Here is a 24,579-nt window from a genome sequence, read left to right on the forward strand (position 1 = left end):
TTCCAATAAACCAATAGACACAGGTACTGGGACAGTCCAGAGAGGATATTCAAGGGGAAATAGATCCATTCCCTTCCCTATCCTGAAATCAGTAGAAAACAGTAAAAAGGGCTGAACTTGCAAACAATAAATCTTTAACTGAAGTTCCCAGGGATTCTTGCTAAATAGGACTTACTTATGAATAAACATTGTAAAAGAAATTCGGTCCTGATTAAAGGTTAGGCTAGATAATATGATGCTGTATTAAGGTGTATGGAATTTTGTTTGGGTTTCGTTTTAGTTTCAATTAATTGCAATAAAGCAAAGTTACAAGGAAAGCAGGATGGAAGCTACCTATATATGTGTTTGTTCACTGGCTTTATTTGGCTGCCCAAATCGCAAATTGCAACTCCGGGTAGGTAACGTAAGATTAAAACCAGTACGAGAACAATGCACCAGACAAAAACATTACATATGATCCATAATCATTCTGCTTCAAGTCATCTCTAATGATGGGCTTATCCACCACCCTGGCCCAATGCCTGGAGAAAAAGCTAGGTCATAAGGCTGGCAGGGTTGGGGCCATTCTAATTTCAGAGGGTAAACTGTCTTATAGGGTAAGGACCTAGCTGGGTTATTCTAGTATTCCTCTTACTTCCCAGTCCTCTTCTCTTCACTTCCCAATTTCTATGGCTTAAAAAGACCCACAATTGGACTTACTGAAACTCTTCTCTGCCCTCTCCATCAGATCATTCCATGATGTGACCTCAAGGCTGGGGTTGGAGCAAAAGCACAAGAAATATATAACTCATGGTTGTCCATCGAAGATCTAACAGTCTTTCAGATCTGATCAGAAAGACTAAGTCCTGCCTAAATTAAAAATGCGTCAAAAGCTATTTTTATTCACCCACCAAGAATAAACAACTAAATACAAGGGATGGATAACTTTTTGTTTTGTGTCAGTGTAGGCATTAAAAAGACCAATCAATAAATAAAATATTTGGGTTTTTAAAATATCTATATTCATTTCTATATAGTAACATTTGAGTGTAAAGTCTCAGGATTTCCCTGAGTTACCATTTGAGATTCCTCAGTGATCCTAACAGAAAAAATTGTTTGAACATCATGTGATGGAATTAGATTAACCTAGGAGTTGAAATCTACATATATGCTCCCAGGTCTAGGAACCTTTTCTATGTCTTTATTTTATTTTCTTATCAATCAGTCAGTTTTACTATAAAATAGCTGTTGATCACTTTATAATTTTCTTATGTCATTCTATAGTTGACATAATGTCTGAACATTTGTAATGAATTTGAAGCAGCTGGTTAAGCTGCCACAAACATTGGATTCATTAGTTATCGTTGGGGAAACCTCCAGTTCTCCTAGTTTCTGTTATCCTATTTCAGAGGATAATTAAAACAAACATCATGTTGGTATAATCCAGCTGCCAGACTTCAAGAACAGATTTTTGATTGTTAACACGGTTTTTTTTAAGTTTATGTATTTGTAATTAAGATACCTCCAGTTTTATTTTCTTCAAACTGCATAAAATCACTTGAAAATCTAAAAAAAAAGAAACTAAAATAAGAAATATTTATATGAACAGTGATTTCAATACTTTAGAAAATGCATATTTGATGGAACTAATCATGGATTTGTTCAAATCTGAAATGATGTAATTTCTCACAGTGAATTCCACTATAGTATGAATAGCAGCAATGAATGAGGTCTTCTGCCACCCCTTATTCTATATAAGCAAAATTTGTAAAGGGTAGTATATTTGGGGAGGTTGCATAAAAATCAAGGGAAAGTAGTTAATATATGACATATGCTAGAGCTAAGATGTGGTTAAATGAAGTCTATGTAATGGAGAGTTTTGCAAAGCACAAAGAATTCCAAGGAGAAAAAAATGGAGGACAGCAGTACAAGTCAATAAGGCTACACACAAACCTTAGTTAAGTTCTGAAAATAAAAGAAAACAAACAAACAAAAATGGGGTAAGTAGAAAGAGAAACAGGTCACCAAGAAAGAATATATAAAGGTAGCCCAGAATGGTAGAGATGGTGTCAGAAAAGCTAAACAATGTGGTAATTCCCAGCTATCACCATAGGATTGTCAAAAACAAGTCTTACCAGGCAAACCTCATCTAATTTTTAGATTGGCCAACTTCTTTAGTAGAGTGTGGGAATGCTATTGATTATATATCTTGATTTCAGCAAATCATTTGACAAAGTCCCCTATGGCTCTATGCAGATACCTACCTGGTTTGAAAATTACATGGAATGCTACCAGGTTAAGGCCTAGGTCCTGTATTCTTCATCATTTTAATGAATGAGAGAGGAGAGAATTCTTATCAAATTTGCAAAACTGGGTGGGATAGCTAATAACCCAGAAAACAGAAATAAAATTCAAATTGTAAGTGTATTGCAAGGGTTAATAGTCACCACTGCTCAATAACCACACATATTTCCATAAAAGCCTTTTTAATTACATCAAATAGGATGCTACTGTCTAGTAAATATGAATAATGAGCCTAATAAAATACAAATAGCAGCTTTTTAAACAATGACACAGAAATGAGAGATCCATTCATCTTATATTATTAAGCAACAAATAAAAACTAACTTTTTTCACCAGGCTCTAAGAGTCAGTTAAATCTACTGATTTCAGTGTCTTGTTATTGTGCATAATACATTACGTTTTATCCATGACTTTAACCTTGTTGTGTACTGTTTGCCACAAAGGAGGCCCTCTATATTAAATAGAGCTTTCACATGAAATCTTAAAACTGTGTTTGTTTTGCTAAGAGTCTTGCAAATTCTACAGGAGATAATACGAAAAAAACACAATTTTAAAACCTACCATCCAACAGAATGTCCAAAGCTGCAGCATTTAGTCTTTCATCTGAAAATGTCTCAAGTATCAAAATGAGTCAAGTATTTTTGCAGGACTTCAGTATGTATAACATATATTATTTCTTTTATCATAATATTTCAGAGAAGAATGTGGATCATCTGACAAAATCAACAAGGTCAGGTTTGGTTCATGAACATTTTGTAACCGGCTAAGTTCCAAAAGAGGAAACATAGCACTGTATAAGGAGGCAAAATGGATGAAAAATTGCAAAAGAGTGGATGGGTACTTAGCTGCTTACTAATATTCTTGTGGTAACAATTGCACCATTAGCGCAGCCCCATTTGCTGTTGTTCTGGTGTCTTCTACTGAGGGTAAACAAACTGATCTTGTTTTCCTGGGATCTGCAGCTGCTGCCTCCTCCTCTCTCCACTCTTCCTAGTCACCCCAACACACACACACATTCGTCCCAAATCTGCCAATTTCTTAGCTCCGCTGTAGCTCCCATGAAGTCAAAGGATGGACTGAGTGGTGCATGCGGTTTCCTTGTTTGTTTGCTTTAAATGGGTAACAGCAACTCCCAGGGCTGAAAGAACAGACTGCTCCCATATGGTGGTGACATCATCCCACTGGATGACGTTGCTGGGACATTTGTGTTCCAGCTCAACTGTTGCTTCTAGTATCTGCAGGGGAAGAGTTTGGACAGAAAACAATGTGCTAAAAGTTCCAGGCCACCTTTTGATTAACATTATCCTATCTGGAAACTAGGATTACCATGAACGGGCTGCAAAAATCTGCAGAAATCTGCCATCTAGTGGTCACCCAGATTTCTGCAACCTGTACATGGCAGCCCTCTATAAATAAACCAGCAAGCCCAGTCATCCAGGACACAATGACAGTAAATTCTGGTAGGATGTATGCTGTAGCCATCATGGGTTTTATCTTGCTAGACGTTAGTGGCTAGATTAATGACCTACACGAGTTATTCAAACCTTCTGTGCTGGGGAAATCTTTTCCATATCAATCCTGTATACAGATAGTCCTTGTTTAGTGACCACAATGTGGTTGTTAAGTGAAGCGGTTGCTATGTGAAACCACAATTGCGCTTAAAATCTTACTTCAGCTTTGCTTTGCTTTACAGACCTGCGAAGGTTGTAAATGCAAGGATCAGTCACAAAGTTACTTTTTCATCACTGTTGTAACTGCAAATGGTCACTAAACAAGGCAGTTGCTAAACAAGGACTACCTGTACATCTGAAAATCTATTAGGGAAGCCCATGGACTTCAGAGGTTTCCAGGCATTGTACCCCAGGCTGTCAAGCCTCATGTATTGCCCATGATGAAATGAATGCATACCAGTACTCACCCTTGGCTGCACATTGCAAGGAAAGATCAAAGGACAGTCTTCTAAAGAAGTTCATCTGCTATAGCTGATCCAGAATGGGCAAATCTCCTATTTCCTAGAACACATTTTGGAAATCGCTGATCTTAAAATCAGATTTAAACTCCTCATTCCTACCGCTTGTTCAAGCCATTGGAGGTTTATAATTAGAAACCTGTGCTAGCTCAAAACAAAATTAATCTCTCCTGCGCCCCCAGGCTTGAAGCATAATAGGCCAGCAGCCAGCTCTTCCATTTACAGAGATACTGGTAGAAAGTGTTGAGCGCTTGTTATACAGGCTGACCTTCTCACATCTCATGAAGTAGCCTGTTGCTTAGAGATGGTCAGGGTGCAAATTGCCTGCTACTTTCCAAAGTTCTCTCTACCTTTATTCCATGCTTTATTTTGCTATTTCTGCTCTGTCAGGCTTAGCGAAAGCTGAAGTGAGGAAAGCATAATATCAAAAAAAAAGAAGCTACACATTTTTTTTTCATTTCCTGGCACATACTCCGTTTCTGTGCATCTTGATAAAGGGCTCAACTGGTCTTTTTGTTTGGTAAAGAGATTAATGCGAAAGAACAACAGTAAACCTATTCACAAAGGAGCATAATAGTCCATCATTTGCAGCCACTGATTTGATATCCTCCATTTCTTCAAACACTGGTCAGAGTCATGTGAGATTGTGAATTTCTTTCAGGGCTTGCCTGTATCGCTAACTGTGATGTCTGCTGTCCATGCAGGATAAATGTTGGCAATGTGTTAATGCCTGGTGAAACTATGTATTTGCTCACGTAAAGTGGGGTGATTGATTCTGCCTAAAAGGGACTGGGAAAGGGCATGGACCCAGGCACAGTCATCTTTACTGTAGGCCTTTCCCCACTTACCTCCAGCTATGGAAATACCCTGGCAATTTCTTTATTCTGCTACAGCACAGCATTGCGCTGTCAAGTTGAATAAAATCTGATGCCATTCACTGACTATTCTGTCAGCAGCACAGTCAAGTGACCTTGTGGGCTGAGACAACCTAGCTTCTGTTGGCTACTTCAGATTGGTGTGGGAGGCTCCTTATCCTGTGCTTCTGGTCATTCTCCTCTAGCACTGTTCTTTTCCTTTCTCTCTCTCTCTCTCTTTTTTTTCCTCCAAGAGGAAAGAGAAGGATCCGGCTGCCAGTTACCCTCTACCAATATTTTCCTCCAATCTGCTGAATAACTGACTGGTGGCTGGTGGAGGAGCACCAGAAAACAGGAGATCTAGTTTTGAGAAACCCAGCTCTTCCAGTTTATTGTGCCAATCAGCTGTACAGTGGGCTTATTTTGACTGCAGGCTTAGCACTCCTTCAAAACTTTGTACTTTGCCAGGCAGTGCACCCGTTCTACTTATCAGCTAAAGCAGAGGTTGCCCAGTGAAGTGGGAAAGGCACTCTGGGGTTATCATGAAGCCTTACTCCACAGATCAGCCACAAGTCCACTGCGACCCCTACATACAAATCAGTTGTCCAGAGGCTTGCAGTAGATCCAGGAGTCTGGAACTATACAGTAAACCCAGAGAGCTTCTCTACATTACCTCACAGCTCACCCATGTGGGAGATTAACTGATTTATGGTCGTTTGGATAGTGGGTTTAGTATTTTACTGCCTGATGATTAGTAACTTAGGGAGATGTGGTTTTGATAGATGGCTAAACTCATGAGTGTAGTCATCTGTCAAAACTATCAGCCAATGACAACACTGCTGTGATTGGTGGATGCTTCTCACCAGCCAGTGATGTTCACTAAGGGGGAGAAAAGCAAAACCAGAGGATTTAACCAATGGCTTTGCTTAACATCTACTTTTGACACTTCAAACCAGGGCACCACCAATCGGTGCCAAACCAGGACAGAGCCTCTAGAAGCAGGACTGGGATTGGTAGTGGGACAGTAGATATTATTCTGATATAGTTTTCTGCCAAGGAGACGCAGATATCCCTTTAAATGAGCAATGGCTTCTGATTCTCTCTCTCTCTCTCTCTCTGTATGTGTGTGTGTGTATGTGAGAGAGAGAGAGAGAGACCTTCAAGATAGGCCAGGTCAAAAAGAGACATGGCGAGGATTCCAGGAATGCTACTTTATTGTTGTAGGGTATAATAACAGAATCTTGAAAGCCTGTCCGTTTCTCTCTATTCCTTCTTATACTAAACAAAATCAAGGCGAGGTTATTTTGAGTTTCTTATGCTTCCTTCTATCTATGGGCTGTGTAATCTCCATTCTTAATGGCTTATTCATTCATTCCTTCCTTAGCAGCTCTTCCAGACCTCCCCCAAGGTCAGCCTAAAATCCTTTACAGTGTATGTGTGCGCACGTGTGTGTGTGTGTGCGTGTGTGTGGGATATGATTATAATATGAAGTGAACTGTCTCTATGATATGATAGATTCCATAGCTAATACTTTGGAGAAGTGCCTCTCCGCCTCCCCTCAGTTTCATGGAAATGTAACATCAGTATCCTTCGGCAATCTGAAACTCTCTCAAAGGGTTATTTCCAAACAACACCAGTAATGACTGTCCCTTATGTAGCCCATGATGATTATTAATTACTATAGAAATACAAAAGAAATAGTGCTGGAGGGGCATCTTTCTTCTGCTTTCCTGATTAAATCTGCTTCCCTTAATCCCAAATAAATTCATATGGTGTTAGAATTAACCCATCCTGCTACCAAAGGCAGCCTAAGGTGTACAGGGCTCTGGGCCTGTCATAGCTGTGAAGAAAGGAGCATTTTGACAGCTGCAGATTGTTATGCAAGGTTGAGAAGCTGCATCTTCTCAAATTTTCTCTTTTGCACACCAGTAGTAAACATAAAGGATCTTGGGTTTTGTCTGCATAGGGGCAATTCATGACTGGTAGCAAGATTATCCTAACAACCAAAAAAGTTTCTTTTAATAAGACATAGCACATCACTGGGCACAAAGCCTCAGGACAGTACCCTGCCTTGCAGAGCTTACAGATCACAGGCAAATCAAAGGGAAAAAAGGACACCAGAGTAGAGGCAAGGATAAAATAGAGGATAATAGTCTCCTCCTACTGCTTTTCAGGGTTTCTAGAGAGCAACCTCCCATCCAGTTCTTCTGCTTGGCCTGTTCCAGTAAGCAGGTTAATTGATCTTTTAAGATTAGGATAAAGGCTTACAAAAATGGAATGAAAGATGGGGTTTTAAAAAATAGAGATGGGGAACATTTAAAACAGTTTTCAGGATTTATGTGGGTGAGCTCTGATGGTTAAGTTGCTTTGGATATGGTCAGGGTTCAAGTCTCATTGCAGCAGCCAGAAAATGCAAATGCATGATTTCGATTAAGAATTATATCCTGCCTTTCCTCCAAGAAGCTCACATTTGAGCAAATTGTACACTCTTGGCCTACAAAATCACTGTGAGTATCAGAGGCTTTATCTATTTTAAGCCACTCTGAGATTTAATACTACTTTGAAATTTCTAATGGGAAACGGTGTATGGTGTATGTATGTATGTATATCAATCTATCTTGCCCCCAGGTTAGGATATGGTACATAATAAACTGAAGATACAAAGTTCTACTTCTTTTTTGTTTGCTTATATTTTAGCCTTAATTCTATTCTAAATGTCCATTTCTTTCAGACAGGATAATGTCCTTGAGCAAATGGTAGAGTATTTACTGAAAATGGGAATATGAATGGAGACATTTTAAGATGTAAAAATGCTGGTAGAAATATAGTGGGTAATAAGTGTGAGGAATGTCTGTCAAAAGCAAAAATGTTTGTGTATAAGAATGTGCTTCAATCTGCGTTATTACAAGAACATGAGAATTAGACAGGTCAGCAGAAACAGAAAAGCAAGTTGAATGCGGTGGAAATGGGCAACTTCGGAAATGTGTGTCATAAGGACAGTTAGGGTCAAGAATGAATGGGTGCTGAATGAATGTGGACAGAATGAAAAATGTATGAAAGAAGTACATTAAGGAAGTTTGATCATATGCAGAGAATATATGAAGATCAAATTCCATAACAACTCTGAGTGAAAGATGAATGGGCTGAGATGAAAGGGAAGCCTGAGAAAGTTGTTGTGGAATTCAAAAATCCTCAGAAAGAGAGAGGTGAGAAGTTTAAAGAATAAAAAGCAATGTACGAAGCAGTGTATAGGTATGGTGGAAGCAAGGACAGAAAGGTACTAAGAGGTACAGTTAACGATGTTTGTATAAACTTTGATTTCATATTGGATCAGACATTTGTAAAATAAAAGTCAGTGTAGCTAGATTTCCCTTTCTTTTACCTCCATAGTGATGGTTACGGGCTTCAAAATGGTGGGTGCGACTGGGCGATCAAAGCCCTGTCCCCTTTTACATACATGCAATATGTGTGACACATATTAAAAAGAGGCAGAGTTTTGATCACTTGATCACACCCTCCATTTTGAATCCAGCAACTGTCCCTGCAGATGCCCCTGTTCCAGCCTAATTATTTCCACTTATTCTTTCTTACTTTGTTCTCCACTTTGCATCACATTACTGATCTCCAAAGGGAATAAAAATAGTGGGTGTAGAAATAAGTAGCAAATGGCTAGTTGGCTATGAGAAAGCCATTCTTTAAATAATAAAATCGTTGAGTGAGCCTGAAATACTGTGCTCTGCTCCCAAAGTCTGTCTCCCTACAACCCATTGGGACTATACCCAGGTCAGAAATACAGAAATATAGGCTGGGAAGTGGATAATTAATTATTCTTGCATACTTGTTCCAAAGGTTTGGCAAATACCCAGAAAGTTCCAAAAGCTATTCACTCCTTTAACATCCAAAGATCCCCCTCCCTGGTAGGCAAGCAGTGTTCCAGCAAGCAGCAGCTCTTTTCAAAGGGCAAAATGTGCAGAATGTCCCCAACCTCCCACAGATGTCTGTGAAGAGCCACAAAGGAACATGCGGTTTATATTAGCCACGGGAACTAAGATCAGGTTAGGAATCAGCCAGTTAAAATCTTCCCCAGGCCTGCTCTGAAAGTGCCAGTCATTGGTGGATGAAATGTGAGCCTTCAGGGAAGGGAATGGTGACGTCAGCTTTCGACAGATCTGCTACAAGACTGTGTCGTGGGGAGAAAATGTGTGTTCTTCAGCCAGGCAGCTATTTCTGACCAGAAGTAATGTAGTGTCAGGAATGTGTTGCCAAGAGAGATTAGTCGTGGTTATTTGGTACAGGGTGGAGGTTACAGGAGTTTCTGTGAGTCATCAGAAGCTGGCTCCTACAATAACAGGACTTAGATTTTCCCAGTTTGCATAAATACTGCTCTGTTACCACAGGCAGGCTTCCTTCCTTCCTTCCTTCCTTCCTTCCTTCCTTCCTTCCTTCCTTCCTTCCTTCCTTCCTTCCTTCCTTCCTTCCTTCCTCTCTTTCTCTCTCTCTTTCTTTCTCTCTCTCTCTCTCCTCCCCTCCCTTCCTCCCTCCCTCCCTCCCTTCCTTCTCTCTTTCTTTGTCTTTGTCTTTTTTCTGTAAAGGTCACATGCAGGTCTCAAGCCAAGAAAAGAATAAACTGAGTGACCTACATCCCTGATCGTGCATTGCACAAGTCTTACTTATCAGGCTTCACATCACGTATGGAAAAATACCCACAATATTTTACTAAGAGACAAAAACTAAAAAATACTGTTACATTTGCTGAGGTCTGAACTGATAAATAATTATTGTCTGTTGATACAGCACTGCCATACCTGGGTTGCAAAATGAGATAGAAGAAATTCAAACTCTTTGTTGCTATCTGGTGGACACATGGATTTTTAGAACTCAACTATGATAGCCCTGATGAATAATAAAATCTGGATTTTCCATTCAAGTTGTGGAACTGTCTTTATATTTTGGCCACATTGCTCATTATGATATAGTCAAATGAGTGCTTCTCCACACCTTAAACATTGCTATACAAACATGCTACCTTTCCCTGTACAAAGCTGCTTTTGAAAGAGGTACATGAAAATGAAAATACCAAAATGCAAACATTGAAAGTACAGTGGGTTTTTCCTGGTTTTACAGTTTTATCTTCAGCCCAAATCAGTTACGCTTTATACAAGCAACATACACTTCGCTGGTCTACTGTGGCCTAGCTGGATAAAGATGGCTGCCTCTTAGCTCAGATTGAAAAGAAGTGGAGCCTTTCAATGTTCCAGTGCAGCAAAGAAAAAAAAGCCAAGAAAAGGGTCAGAGACATAGGATATACATCAACCTTTCTTCCATTCATGTGCCAGTTAGAAACAATTTATATGATGCCATGGCAGAATGCTAAAAGAGGGGAAAACTAAGTATGGAAATTCCAATCAATAAACTCCTATCTACTGGCACCATAGTACTAACATATTAAAGGTGATCCCAGTAATTACATCCAAGCATCATGTACACATATGAGGGGCTAGCATAACTTTATGAACAGGTGAGCAGACCATTCTTCCTAACAACATCCAGGGCTGTTGCCCATATGGGTCCCAAGAGATGTTCCAGAACAAAAAAAGAAAAGACATAACGTTGGAGTAGCAAAAAGTATCCAATGAAAACTCTCAGTCTTTACCTCTAGAGCAGCAACTGCTGTGCCAGCAATGTAGTATCAATGATACAGCACATACTCTGGATACACAATGCCCCATATTCAGTCATCCTTAGCTTAAAGAGCTTTCGGTGGTAAAAGTCAAGAAGAAGTACCCTTGAGACTTGGAGAGCTGCTGCCGGCCAAACGAGGCAGTGCTTAACTCTAAGGCAGCTTCACATATTCAGCTAGAGACAATGACACAACTTGCCCCAAGATATGATGTGCCGTTTGTCTCTATCTTGCCCTGAATGCCTCACATTCTGCAGTGCGCTGCACTGAGGGGGTCTATGAGCAGATCACACGTAAAATGCAGTTACTTACAGAATGGCTATTGAATTGTATGGAGTGTATCCTGTGTCTGAAGGCTTCATGGATACTACTACGTACTAAATTATATCAGCCCCTCTTCCTGCTTTACATGAACTCAGAATGTTGGGAGACAAAGCCCACACTGTGTGACTATGCTGCAACTGTATTGAGCTGTACATTTTCACTTTCTTGAAGCTGTAATTACATTAATGAATTAATTCCCTTATAGTCCTTTAGACCTTCTAAAACTGTGAATTTTCTTCCATGGCTGCCTATATTAAAATCAAAACTTTGAAAGGGGACATCTAGGCCATTAAATCCAATTCCCCCACTCAGGGCAGGGATTCAGAAAAGGAAGTATGTGAACCCAGTGTCCTTTTGAAGGTGTTGACCATAGTTTGAGCAAGATGGCTATTCCCTCATCTCCCAGAGCTCTAAACCCACTAGAGACCACTGTCTTGTAGTCTTCTTGCAGGGAGCAACTGTCTGGAGCACTTGTGGGTGATCTCAAGTCCTCTCCTTGTCCAGAAAGGAATTATGAAGAGCTGGTTAACTTGCCAGCTCTTCATTCCGCCTCAGTCTTCAGTTTGCTATTTCTTCCCTGGAAGTCCCAGGGCAGGGATTCAGATTAAAGCCTCCAAGACAGATGTTCTCTAGTCTCTGCTTGAACACATCCAGTAAAAAGGAGCCTATCACCAGTTTTGGCAATTGGTTCTACCATCCAACTGTTCTTATTATTCAGAAGGATTTTTTCCTAACATTCAGTCATAATCTATCCTTCTATAATGTAAAGCTTTTATACTTTTTGTCCTGCACTCTGAAGCAATCAAGAAGGGGTCTTCACTTTCCTCTTGGGACTTTATTTAAGGTATTTGAACTATGCTGTCCCACACCCACTCAGACTTCTCAGACTAAGTATTTTCTTCTCCTTCACTCTCCCTAAATAGGGCTTAGTTGCAGTTCTCTGGCCATCTTCATTGTACTTCTCTGAATTTCTTCATAAAATATGATGCCTGGAGCAGGATAGAGAACTTGAGATGGTACCTGATAAAAGAAGAATAAAGTTCAATTATTATTATTTTCTGTAATTTGAAAACTGTACTTCTGTTAATGCAGCCTAAGATGGAATTAACTTTTTTTGCAGCTACATTGCACTGCTGCTCATAATCACTTTGTAATCAACTACTATTTCAAAATCTTTTTTCACAAATATTATTACCAAGCCAGGCATTGCCCATCCTGTGCCTGGGCATTATATCTCTGTTTCTAAATGAAAAAGTTACATTGATTCTGTTAACTTTTATCCTATTATTTTTGCCCATTTCTCTAACTTATTGCAGTCATTTAGTTAGCTTGTTAGATTTATATTCTGCCTTTCCTCCAAAAGTTCAAGGTGACTCAGATGGGGATCTCCCTTCATTTTATCCCTGCAACAACAACAATCACCTTGTGAGATACAATGGTTTGTGAGAGACCGACTGGCCCAAAGTCATCCAATCAATTTCCATGGCTGAAGGTAGACATGAACCTGGATCTCCATTGTCCTAGTTAACACCTCAACCACTGCATCACGCTGTTGTGGTATGATCTTAGCTACACCTATTAGATATCCAATTTGTAGATTTCTATAATCTGCAAATTTGGCAAGCTTTCCCTTCAGCTCTTCATCCAAATCATTTATACAAGCATTGAGAAATAGAGTCAGTTTGGTGTGGGGGTTAAAACACCAGGCTAGAAACCAGAAGACCTGAATTCTAGTCCCACCTTAGGCACAAAGCCAGCTGGGTGATTTTGGGCCAATCACTCACTGTCATCCCTAGGAAGAAGGCAATGGCAACCCACTTCTGAAAAACCTTGCCAAGAAAACTGCAGGGACTTGTCCAGGCAGTCACCAGGAGTCAAAAACTGACTTGAAGGCAATGAATGAATGAATGAATGAATGAATGAATGAATGAATGAATGAATGAATGAATCTGTCTGAATATGATTTTTAAGCCAGCTATGTATCTGCTTCTCAGCAGCATCTGCAGGTGATTAAAACAGGCAGTACACAGGTGGTTGTGGCATTGCAATCAAAGCCCAGTCCTATTACGATATTCATTGAAATCACACACACATACGAAGAAGCAGAGCTTTGATCTTACCTGTTTTGGCACCTGCCAATGCTGCTTTTTTTGGGGGGAAACGTTGTTAAATGTGTCAGAAAACGACAGACACGGGTTCGGTTATCCAGTAGACAGAAGTTTTTATTGGGCACGTTTGCAAAGGTGGGTCCCTCCCGCAGCAATGGAGGAACCCCGAAGCAAGGTCTGACAGGTTTTTATACCCCCTATCTGTCCTCCCCCTCCTACGAGGGCTTGGCTCACAATCTCACCTTTTTTACCGCCCCGGAGCGCCGCTAATTAACCGCAAAACCGCAGACATTCCACTTTCCGAATCCAATCAGCGCAATACACATTCCAATCCCCACTTGACCCGACAGCCGCCCCCTGCCGTTTCTCTTCACTCTGGTGCGAACGTGCCTCTTGCCTGCAGTCTTTCCTCCCTCCTGCCGTTCCTCTCCACTCTGGTGCGAGTGTGCCTTCTGCCCATCCTCCCTCCTGCCGTCCCCCCAAGGCTGCCCCATGGTGCACAGCGCGCGCCCCTAGCAAACATGGTTCGTTTGAGGCCCTCACTTCTCCCTGCCTTCTCACAATCCCCCCTTTTTCTTTTCACGCCTCTGTTGGGCCTCAAACCTGACTAACAGGATTGCTCCCTTGTCCCGGACCCGGGGCTTCACACACTGGGACAGGTAATTCCCACAAGCAGGGAGGCATTGCATTAGGCAACATACTAGGACCAGTAAGGCAATGAAGCCAATGGCTAGTACAGAAAGTTGTTTTAACCAAGCAAAGTTAGGTAACCAACTAGTGAGCCACGACCAATTCCATCCCTCTGGATCCTCGGATATGCGAGAGGCTAAGGTCTTCAACTTGGCTAGTTTTGCTTCAATATAATTCTCATTGTTGGTTAGGTTAAAGCAACAAAGACCTTGAAAAGATTCACAGCCTTGTCCTGCCCTTAATAGGAGATAGTCTATAGCTATCCGATTTTGAATGACCACCCTCCTGATCTCAGTGACTTCTTCAGTGAGGGCTGCAATGAGAGAGGATGTAAGGTTGACACTTTTAGCCAGGAGGCAGGCCACCTTCCTTAGGTCCAGGTAAGTTCTTCCGCTTAGTGCAGGAACCCCTACTAAGGAGAGGGCCAGAGCCATGGCTTCTGTTTTGGACAAGAGTGTCACATCACTCTCACAATCAGATGGCAGCTCCCTTTTTCTTTTTTTCTTTTGATGGGTGCGCTTGCATTGGAGGCAGGGCATATAGAGAGGTCAGGCGCCCTATGGCACAAGGGCCCCTGAACTATAGGCTGGAACATAGGTGTAAGCTTCATGTCCACATAACAAAAAGAAACCTTTAGGTAGGTATAGAGGGGTTGAGGCGTAAGGGATATTATAGACCCCTCCACAAGTGAAAGCAGGACCTTTTGAGGGCAATGGGGGGTACGGTTCTGGGTATTGTTGAAATATACACATTGAGTTGCATTGGTTATCCCCAAGAGATTTAGAGCCATTTGCCTTTGATTAGTCCAGGGTCTTGGTATGGGAGAAGACCCAAAATGATAGAACATCCCCCCCCTCCCACGGGGATCATCCCCAGTGATCAAAGCTGTCTGTGCCAATTCTACGCCTTTATGTTGGTCATCTCCTCCCCTGCCTTAGTTCAGTTCCTTTTAAGTTTTACTTTGAGTCCGTCTCCCGGTTGGGCAGTCCATGGTCGGGCCCCTGTCAGGTCCGAACCGCTGATTCAGTTGTCAGGAGAACTTGGTATGGTCCCTCCCAAGACGGCTTCAGCTTCTCATCCTTCCACGTCTTTATCAGGACCCAATCCTCTGGCTTGTGGGGGTGTTGGTCTTTCAGCAAGGGGGCCGTTGAGCGAGGAGTCCCTGTTTTCTTAGAGACAAGAGAGATTGTGACAGTACCAAGAGATACTTTCTCAGGAAGGCATCCTTTAGCTCAGGGATAGGCTCTCCCATTGGAGCCAGGAAAGGTCTTCCCATCATCAGCTCGAATGGGGAGACCCCCACATCCTTGCGAGGGGCTGTCCGCATTCGAAGCAGGGCAACCGGAAGTGTCTTTGTCCAAGGTAGCCCTGTTTCCAGCCCCAGTTTGGTGAGATGTTGCTTCAACACCCCGTTGGCCCTTCCCACAGCTTTACAGTGTCTACCAAAGCCTGCACCCCCCGTGAGACCCTTCGTGCAGTTTCTCCACCATCCCCCTCATGTCAGCACGGCTCACTACTGGGGTCCCCTCAATTATAACCCAATGACCTGCTTCCTCCCTGCAACCTTCCCTTTCCAGCAGCTGTGAGTAAACCCCGTTCCAGCCAAATTTTCCCGAAAGTGTGCACTACTCCCCAGGCATATCGCGAGTCTGTGTAGACGGTGAGGGACACTCCCTTTCCCAACTCTAGTGCCCGTTTCAAAGCGTGCACTTCACACAGCTGAGCCGACCAGTCCGCTGGTAGTGCCCCCTTCTCTATTGTCTCTCCCTCCGCCGTCACTATCGCATATCCTGACTTCCTTTGTCCCTGCTCTACTCGGCTAGACCCATCCACAAACCAGACCTCACCCTCCTCCAGCGGGACCGCCTGCAGGTCCTCCCGGGTCTTTGTTTGCAGCTGCAACAGGGTGGAGCACTCGTGCTCCGCCGGCTCCCATTCTTTCCGCTCCCCGCAAGAAACTCCGCTGGGTTCAAATTCCTGTCTGTTCCTACCACCACATCAGGACTTATCCGGAGAACTGTCTCATATTTCAACATCCTTCCTTCTGTCATCCAAGCAGCCGCCTGCTGACTAAGCACACTTAAGATCTGATGGGGTGAATGGACAATCACGGGGCTCCCAAAAGTGAGTTTTTTCCCTTCTGTCACTAGCACAGCAGCGGCAGCCACTGCCTGCACACAAGTCGGCCATCCCCTCACCACTGGTTCTAGGGCTTTGCTCAGGAAGGCCACTGGTTGATATTTCCCAGCCCGTCTCTGAGTCAGCACTCCAATGGCAGTTCCCCCATGGGCTGTAACGTATAGGTGAAAGGGGGGCCAAGTTCGGTAGAGCCAGAGCCGGGGCCGTCACCAGGCTCCTTCGTAATTCACCCAACTTCTCTGTGTCCCCGTCTGTCCATTCTACCCTGTCAGATGATCCTTTCAACTTCTCATACAGAAACTGAGCCTTGCTCATGTACTCATCTATCCATAGCCGGCAATATCCTACTAGACCCAGAAACCGCCGCACCTCCGTTTTAGTATGAGGGGGCTTCAACTGCATTATCCCCTGTATCCGAGAAGGATCAATCAACTTCTCGCCCTTCCGGAGTACATGTCCTAAATACTTGACCTCCCTTTCCACAAATTGGACCTTCCCTTTTGACACCTTCAATCCTTCCTCAGCCAACCAGTTCAATAAAGCCACTGAGTCTTCTCTCACCTTTACTTCCTTCTCTCCAGACACCAACAAATCATCCACATACTGCAGCACCCGAGAACCCCCAGGGGCCCGGAACCCCTGGAGTTTCTCTTCCAATGCCTGTCCAAACAAGAGAGGGCTCTCGGTGTACCCCTGGGGCAGCACCGTCCATCTCAGTTGTTGCTTCAGCCCACGCCTCCCATCCCGGGACAGCGGGTATTGGGCTTGCCGCAAACCCGTCACCCCTGGTTTCAAGGGGATGCTAATTGGGGCTATGCGAAACCGCCCCGCCCCCCCCTCCCCTCCCTCAGGGTTCACAACCTCCACGTCCGCCTCTCGCAACAAACACATCCTTTCTGCCTGTTCCACATTCCACAGCTCTACTACTAGACTACCCATTAGATCCCTTCCCAGCAAGTTCACTCTCGCCTGTGGGATCAGTAATACATCTGCAGTTACCTCCTTCCCATTCCACTCCAGTCTCACTCCCTCCAGTACGTCTGCCTTGACCGGAGAGCCTCCCACCCCCATCACCGATACCGACGTGCCCCGGGATTTCGCAATCCCTGGGATCGGTTGGCACAGCGATGTTCGAGAGGCTCCGGTGTCCACGAGGAACTGCTGTTCCTCGCCGGTGGGACCCACCGTGATGTTTACCAAGGGTTCCCCGTGGGTCCCGGTTGGGGAACCATGAAACACATAGTCGTACAGGGGTAAACTCCTCTCATGTTCTCCCGATGTTCAGCATTATTGGGATCCCAATTTGGGTCTGCCAGAGGGAATTTAGTATCTGCGGCCAGGGCATTTGGGACATTTGCATTCCTTTGCTCCCAAGCCCCGAGCGCAGCTCGCCGAATCTGGCCCCTCTCTTCTGGCGTATAGAGGTGGGCTAAAATGTAATTCAGTTCCCCCAGGAGTATTCCACCGGGCCGAGAAAAAGTTCCAATTGTTCGGCGGCAGTATGGGCGTTCTCTTGCATACGAGGGAGGGTCCTTTTAATTCCCTCAACTCACTGGGTTTGATGGGAACCGTTACGTAACTGGTGACGGCCACCCCCTGTGCGTTCGTTCCGTTCGGGACTTCCCGGACGGGGAAGGCACTGGCCAACCTTAGACTAAAGGGCACGTTCTGAATGTCTTGGTTCAGCTGGTCCAGCTCTTTCCGCAGCCCGGGATAGGGTGGGGGCGCCGGAGGGGGAGCGATAGGAAGAGGAGGAGGAGGAGGAGGTGGCGGCCCCCATTGAGGTCTAGTCAGCCAGAGGTCCTCCTCATCCTCCTGTTCTTTTTGGACAAAAATTTTGGCTAACTTGGGTCGAGGCCCCTCCCAATGAACATGGAACCAGACTTCCACATAGGGTTCCTGTGTTAACATTTTATGCTCCACAATGTAGTTTTTTAGTTGGGTCACCCAGTAATTACTGGGGATTCCAATGGTAGGGGAATTCGGGGTCCACTAGTGGATATTTTCGCCATTCTTTAGTGCACAAAGTTATCATGGTCGGTTTTTCCAGACCCCTGGTGAATGGACACAACCAGGGTGTCTCCCACTGTTGCAACAATTGTCCTAATGGAGAATCCGTGGGGATTCCCCCTACTGCGTTTTTCCCATTGGCCCCTGGCCTTACACTCTTACTCTGCGCCTTACCCATCCTTCCTGACTACGTTTCCCACCTTACAGAAGGTCCCGGACTCTTCTGTCCCCTTGCGGCGTCCAACGCCTCGTAACCACGCTAATCTCCCCGAGATTATGGGTAGGCTGTACTCACCAGACCTCCCGGAGGTCTCCTCGTCGGCCGACTTCCTCTTTACTTCTGTCTGACTGGCGATTGGAGTCCCGTCCTGGACCCGACTCCGGGGAAAACGGGAGACACCTCAACGGGGTGTTACGGCCGATTACTCACCGGTTCCCCACAGTCCGGTCCACGTCGAGGACTCCTGGCTGGCTCGCCAATTTTGTCAGAAAACGACAGACACGGGTTCGGTTATCCAGTAGACAGAAGTTTTTATTGGGCACGTTTGCAAAGGTGGGTCCCTCCCGCAGCAATGGAGGAACCCCGAAGCAAGGTCTGACAGGTTTTTATACCCCCTATCTGTCCTCCCCCTCCTACGAGGGCTTGGCTCACAATCTCACCTTTTTTACCGCCCCGGAGCGCCGCTAATTAACCGCAAAACCGCAGGCATTCCACTTTCCGAATCCAATCAGCGCAATACACATTCCAATCCCCACTTGACCCGACAGCCACCCCCTGCCGTTTCTCTTCACTCTGGTGCGAACGTGCCTCTTGCCTGCAGTCTTTCCTCCCTCCTGCCGTTCCTCTCCACTCTGGTGCGAGTGTGCCTTCTGCCCATCCTCCCTCCTGCCGTCCCCCCAAGGCTGCCCCATGGTGCACAGCGCTCTCCCCTAGCAAACATGGTTCGTTTGAGGCCCTCACTTCTCCCTGCCTTCTCACAAATGCTTTGCTGAAATCAAGCTATATTACAGCCACAACCTGGTAAAAGAGTACCATAATGAAATAAAATTAGCCCAATGAGAGCTGTTTTGAGAAATCCATGCTCATTTCTGGTAATTACTACATTGTTTCCCTGTGCTTACACCTTGATCTCTTCATGAGCTATTCTACAACTTTCCCAGGATTTCTGAAAGATAATACATAAAGATTTGGCATGGTGATCAGCAATTTCCTTCAGTATCCTTGCATGCAATTCATCTGGCCCTGGAGACTTAAATTCTTTCAAATTGAGTTTCTATCCCCCCACTTCAGTTCTGCCCTTTCATTTTTCTGTTCACAATTGCCTGATGGAACACATATCCTGTTATTGGAGACCACTGAACCAATAAGAACAGTTGACGATCTCTGCCTTTTTAAATTGTCTGTTAGCATTTTCCTGTTCTCCTTGAGAAGGTGATATAGTGGCTATTTTCTGTTCCTTTTATTTGAGCTCTTTATTTGATGCCTTTGTTGTTCTTATCCTTTAGCAATTTCGGCTCATTTTTTAAAAAGAGGATTTACACTGGAGCAAAAGGTAGGGCAATAGTTACACGAGAAGACCAAAAATGTATAAACAGGGGCAGAATGTGGAACAGTATTTAAATTATAATATCAAATGAACTCTGCTCTGTTATTAATTCCAAGATTTCAAAGGACTATACATGATACCATAATGAAGTGGCTTTAAAATATATGTGAATCCAAAAGGAATTTGAGGCAACCATAGTTACCCTTGAGACCAGGGGCATTTGTGGGGTGGAGTCAAAAAAGTCAAGATACCAACCCATGTTCCCTTTAAGTCAGGGAAGCAGATGCATAAATCAGAGAAACCCTGGGGCAGGGACTAGTGTTTTTCAAAAAAAAGTACATAACATACGTTTCATTTATAAGACCCCAACACTATATAAAAAAATGAGGTTATGTATTTTATTCAACAGAAAATATATTTTACATAAAATATATGAATAGACATCAAAACAATATTAAAAAGGAACTTTAAATAAGAATACCTGAAGAGTCTTCCCTCCCTCTTTGTCTCCTTTGCTTTCCCCTTTGGCTTTTCTTTCTTGCTGCTGCTCAATCCCATCTTTAGCCTGGAGCCTACCAGAAGTCCATGTGCTTTGGCCTAGCTCCCAGTCAAAAAAGGCTTCCTTCTTCCTCTTTCTCTGTCTCCCCTTCTCTCTCTCTCTCTCTCTCTCTCTGTCTCTCTCTTTCCTCCCCCTCCTCCTCCTCTGGAAAAACACACTTCACTAGTATGTCATCTCTGACAGTGAGCAGGAGACTGAGTTTCATACACAGGCATGCAACGGCTGCTAGGCACTGCACATGCTCATAGCTTAAAGAGAGCACTGATGGCAGCCATGACACATGTAGAAAAGGGTGGTCATGCAGCATGGCTACCATCTTGACTTTGATCTTGGTTGGACAGGAAGAAAAGGATGATGGTGATACACTGTCAGACTAGGCAGACAGTAGAATTGCCATGCTTTGTTTATTCGTTTTTTTCTGAGGCAGCCATGCTATGTCAAAACCAATCATTTGTATTTTCTATTTTTCACGTGGTGTTCTTTCCTTGCTCAGACTGAGGAAATTCAGAAGCTTTTCAAAAGAACAGAAGGATATTCATTCTCCATAGATGGATGGGATTGATGTTTATTAGTTGTTCAACGGCCCCTGCTTTGTTTTGTTTTGTTGATATTGCTGTCTATTAGATTATTTTAGTCTGGGCTGTCTGTTTGATTTAATGTTTTTAACTGTTTTTATGTTTTCTCTAGTTTTGTACACGGCCCAGAGTTCTCTAGTTTTATACACCACCCAAAGTTTTGCACACGGCCCAGAGTTGGGCAGCCAATAAATTTACATACATGGCCTGGGGTGGGGAGGGTATACTTCAAGCAGGGGGATGGCTAGCCCCATAGTGGCCAGCTGTCTGCAGCCTGATTTTCCATCTTCTTGGATTTTCCTTTTTTAGTATTGTTTTAATGCTGGATACATTTGTGTTTTAGATATATTTATAGTTTTTAATGTTTTTTGTAAGTTGGCCAGAGTCCCCTATTGTGGGGGAGATGGGCAGGGGAGAAATCCAACAAACAAACAAACAAACAAACAAAATACAGGAAGGAAGGAAGGAAGGAAGGAAGGAAGGAAGGAAGGAAGGAAGGAAGGAAGGAAGGAAGGAAGGAAGGAAGGAAGGAAGGAAGGAAGGAAGGAATAAATTAGATGTTGCTACTCATACAATTACTTTTCTGCCTTTTTTAGAAAGGATATGGTTTTGGTGTGGGCAGTGATGCATCCAGGAAGTGAATTTATCAGAGTTTACATGTGTTCCTGTTACTCTTGCTAATGGATGGTTCTATTTTATCAGCCCATTTATTTCTAGTTCTTTTATATCTTTCAAAATATAATCATGAAAGAGTTTTATCATTATTTAAAGCATTTTAAACTTAAATAAGTGATCATATAGCACCATTTCAAATGTAACCTGAATTTCATATGGCCACTCAGGTCAATTAAACCTGCTGTATCCACAGTAATTCTACAACAACTTCTACAGTTGTGGTTGGAACAGAGCAAGATAGACATGCAGCAAAAAAAGAAAAGAAAAAGAAAAAAAGAAAAAGAAAAAAGGCGGTATCCCCTGTTATTGTGGAATATCAAACACAATGGCACTTGCAGCTTATATCATGGAAGAACAATGAAGAATATTTTCTAATTTAATGAGGGCCAGTGATAGTTGCTGAAGGCTTTAATAATAATGCTATCACATAGCCATACTGAGATGTATATCCATGCTCTTCTCAGAAAAGGCCAAGCAGGCTGGGGAATTCTGGGAGCTTACGTCCATACATCTGGAAGTTGCCCAGGTTGGGAAACATTGTTTTGGAGGGTGAATGAATGAATGAATGAATGAATGAATGAATGAATGAATGAATGAATGAATGAGTTTAGCCTTACCATGACATAAGAATAAGGTATCTGTTTCAGGCAGCAGATACTTGAAGGGTGTGTAGTATCACTGTCTCCCCAGCTATTACCCTCATATTCCCATTTTCACAGTTAGCACCGTGCTGGTAGCAATGCTTCCTTGTTGTTGCTGGCTGGCTATCTCACCTACTCATATTTTCATAATAGAGAGCACCACTGAGATAATTCCCCAACTGAAAGAGGAGGCCAAGAGACAGCTAATCCAGGCAGATAATTCAATAGACATCATACACCAACTGGTCACTGCTCTCATAATGCACTGTTGCACCACTGTTCCAGCTAAATTGAGAGGGTTAGTAATAGTCACCAGATAGAATTGTGACCAAGAGCTGGTGGCTTTAGAGGAAAGGGCTGTGTGCCTTATAGATTGTCCAGGGCCATCTAAACTAGCCTGCTATCCTTGGGTACAAATTGGAGGTGCTAACCCAGTGTTGTCCAAACTTGGCCACTTTAAGATGAGTGGACTTCAACTCCCAGAATTCCCCAGCCAGCCATGCTGGCTGGGGAATTCTGGGAGTTGACGTCCACTCATCTTAAAGTGGCCAAGTTTGGACAACATTGTGCTAACCCATCATTAGCATTGAATAAAAGCTCAGCTACAGGTCCAGTATGATTTGGAAGGGAGGGACACCACTCTGCCCTTCTCTTCTGGAAGCAAAAGAACCAGGAGTTGTTCTTTGCAGACCACTGGCTTTATGCCCTTATCCCTGAAGGCATTAGCTGCCGCTGGAGAAAAATCAACTGATCATCCCTGATGATAGCTAGCGGGATGGATGATGGCCTCCTTAGCAAACTGTTTGGATCGAGCAAATTGCAACAATAGCTCTATCTCTTTTATATTTTGTACGGTATGTTCACACACCCTAAAACTATGAATAAATCATTAACTTGCTACTCTTGCACACCAGATCCCTCAGCTTGCTTCACAGCACAATATCTGCTTTCTTTCTTTCATTTTTCTTGCAACACCAGCAAAGATTGAACTAATATTTAATTTGTTGCTAGCCACAAGTTACTGCAAGGCCTTTGTGCCATAATTTACCCTGGGAGACGAAGCTGATGTGTTACTCCCTAAAGAGCATGGGGATAAGAAATGTTTGAGGTACTGTTAGGTTTCTGAAAACTTAGGCAGACATTTGGATACAGTGACAGATGAGTTAAAAAAAAAAAGGAGGGGAGCATGCTGAAATCAATCATTAAGGACATATTTTATACACATCTTTAAGCTCAGAAACAGGATACATCTATGAATTGTGGGATTAGAGGGCATCTCTAAGGAAATCCAAATCTTGCCATTGTAGGAGATCCTCTGCTGTAGCATCTATGGTAGGTAGCCAGGTCATTCATCCTCTGTCATCTCACATTAAAATGAATCCAACATTTTCCAAGACAGTTTAACAGCTTGTACAGTCAGAAAGGTCCTTCCTCTTGATGAACGTTTCAAAATCCTTTCTTGTCATTTGAACCCTTTGCTTTGGGCTGTACCACCCGGAGCAACAGAACACAAAACTGTCTCATCATCTCTGTGGCCATTCCATGAATAAGTTCCTTAAGGCAGGGAACTATCACTTTCATTTATCTGCTTTTTCTATAAATACATTTATCAGTGACCAATATAATGTACTTATGTATCTCAGTGCATTCCTGCAGGCTTGTACACACTCATTTCCCTCTGGCAAATGTCTCTCTTCAATTCTCTTCCCTCTTCCTTTCAATGTGTGCTGTCCTGTTTGTCCCTTGTCTGTCTTTTCTCATTCCTATTTAAGAATTTTCAGGGAGGCATCACAAAAAGAAAGATTACTTGACAGCCAGCCTCCTGTCAACACCCATTATCTCCAAGAATGCAGCTAGCATTCAGCAGCCCTCTCCATAACAAGTTACCAACGGAGAGAAAAATGTCCACATGCTGGGAAGTCTCAAATGGGTTATTTGGATGGTCACTTCCTCAGAGGTGTGACTCTCACTGATCAACTGTGTGAGGGATATCACAAGGACTCATCGCTAGAGGGGACAGGGAAGAACTCTGACAGCCCACATCCCATGTGTGGGATAAAATAAGAGCTTGCTTTAGAGAGGAGGTTTTGTTTAGAAGAGATTACAGTTACCCATTAGAGAGCCTGTTCTAGTCCCATCTTAGGCACGAAACCAGCTGGGTGACTTTGGGCTAGTCTCTCTCTCTCTCTCAGCCCTAGGAAGGAGACCATGGCAAACCACTTCTGAAAATGATTGATTGATGTGCTATCAAGTTGTTTTTGACTCTTAGTGACCTTTAGACTCATAGATTTTCTCCTTGACGATCTATCCCTAACCTGTTCTTTCAAATCTCCCAGCAGTGCACTCATCACCACTGTAATTGAGTCCATCCACCTTGCTGCTGGTTGTCCTCTTCTCTTTCCTTCCACCTTTCCCAGCATTAGAGCCTTTTCCAGAGAGCTGCATCTTTGTGTAATATGTCCAAAGTAGGATAATTTGAGCCTGGTCATTTGTGCCTGATTATGCTTCTGGACTTCTGAAAATGC

At 43.3% G+C, this 24,579-nt stretch overlaps 1 long non-coding RNA gene across 1 annotated transcript in view; it reads right to left on the reverse strand.

Moving 5' to 3' along the window:
- The window catches only part of LOC148214126 (uncharacterized), a 79,418-nt gene extending 69,865 nt beyond the window's left edge, over positions 1-9,553 (reverse strand). The window contains exon 1 of the long non-coding RNA XR_015798443.1: positions 4,202-9,553. This is a non-coding gene — a long non-coding RNA (uncharacterized LOC148214126). The remainder of the gene's footprint in view (positions 1-4,201) is intronic.
- Between the last annotated feature and the right edge of the window lie 15,026 nt (positions 9,554-24,579).

Source organism: Python bivittatus, unplaced genomic scaffold, assembly GCF_059951505.1.
Source record: "Python bivittatus isolate LINGU-HERP-01145 unplaced genomic scaffold, Pbiv_v1 ctg000700_np1212, whole genome shotgun sequence".
In the NCBI taxonomy this organism is placed as follows: Eukaryota; Metazoa; Chordata; class Lepidosauria; order Squamata; family Pythonidae; genus Python; species Python bivittatus.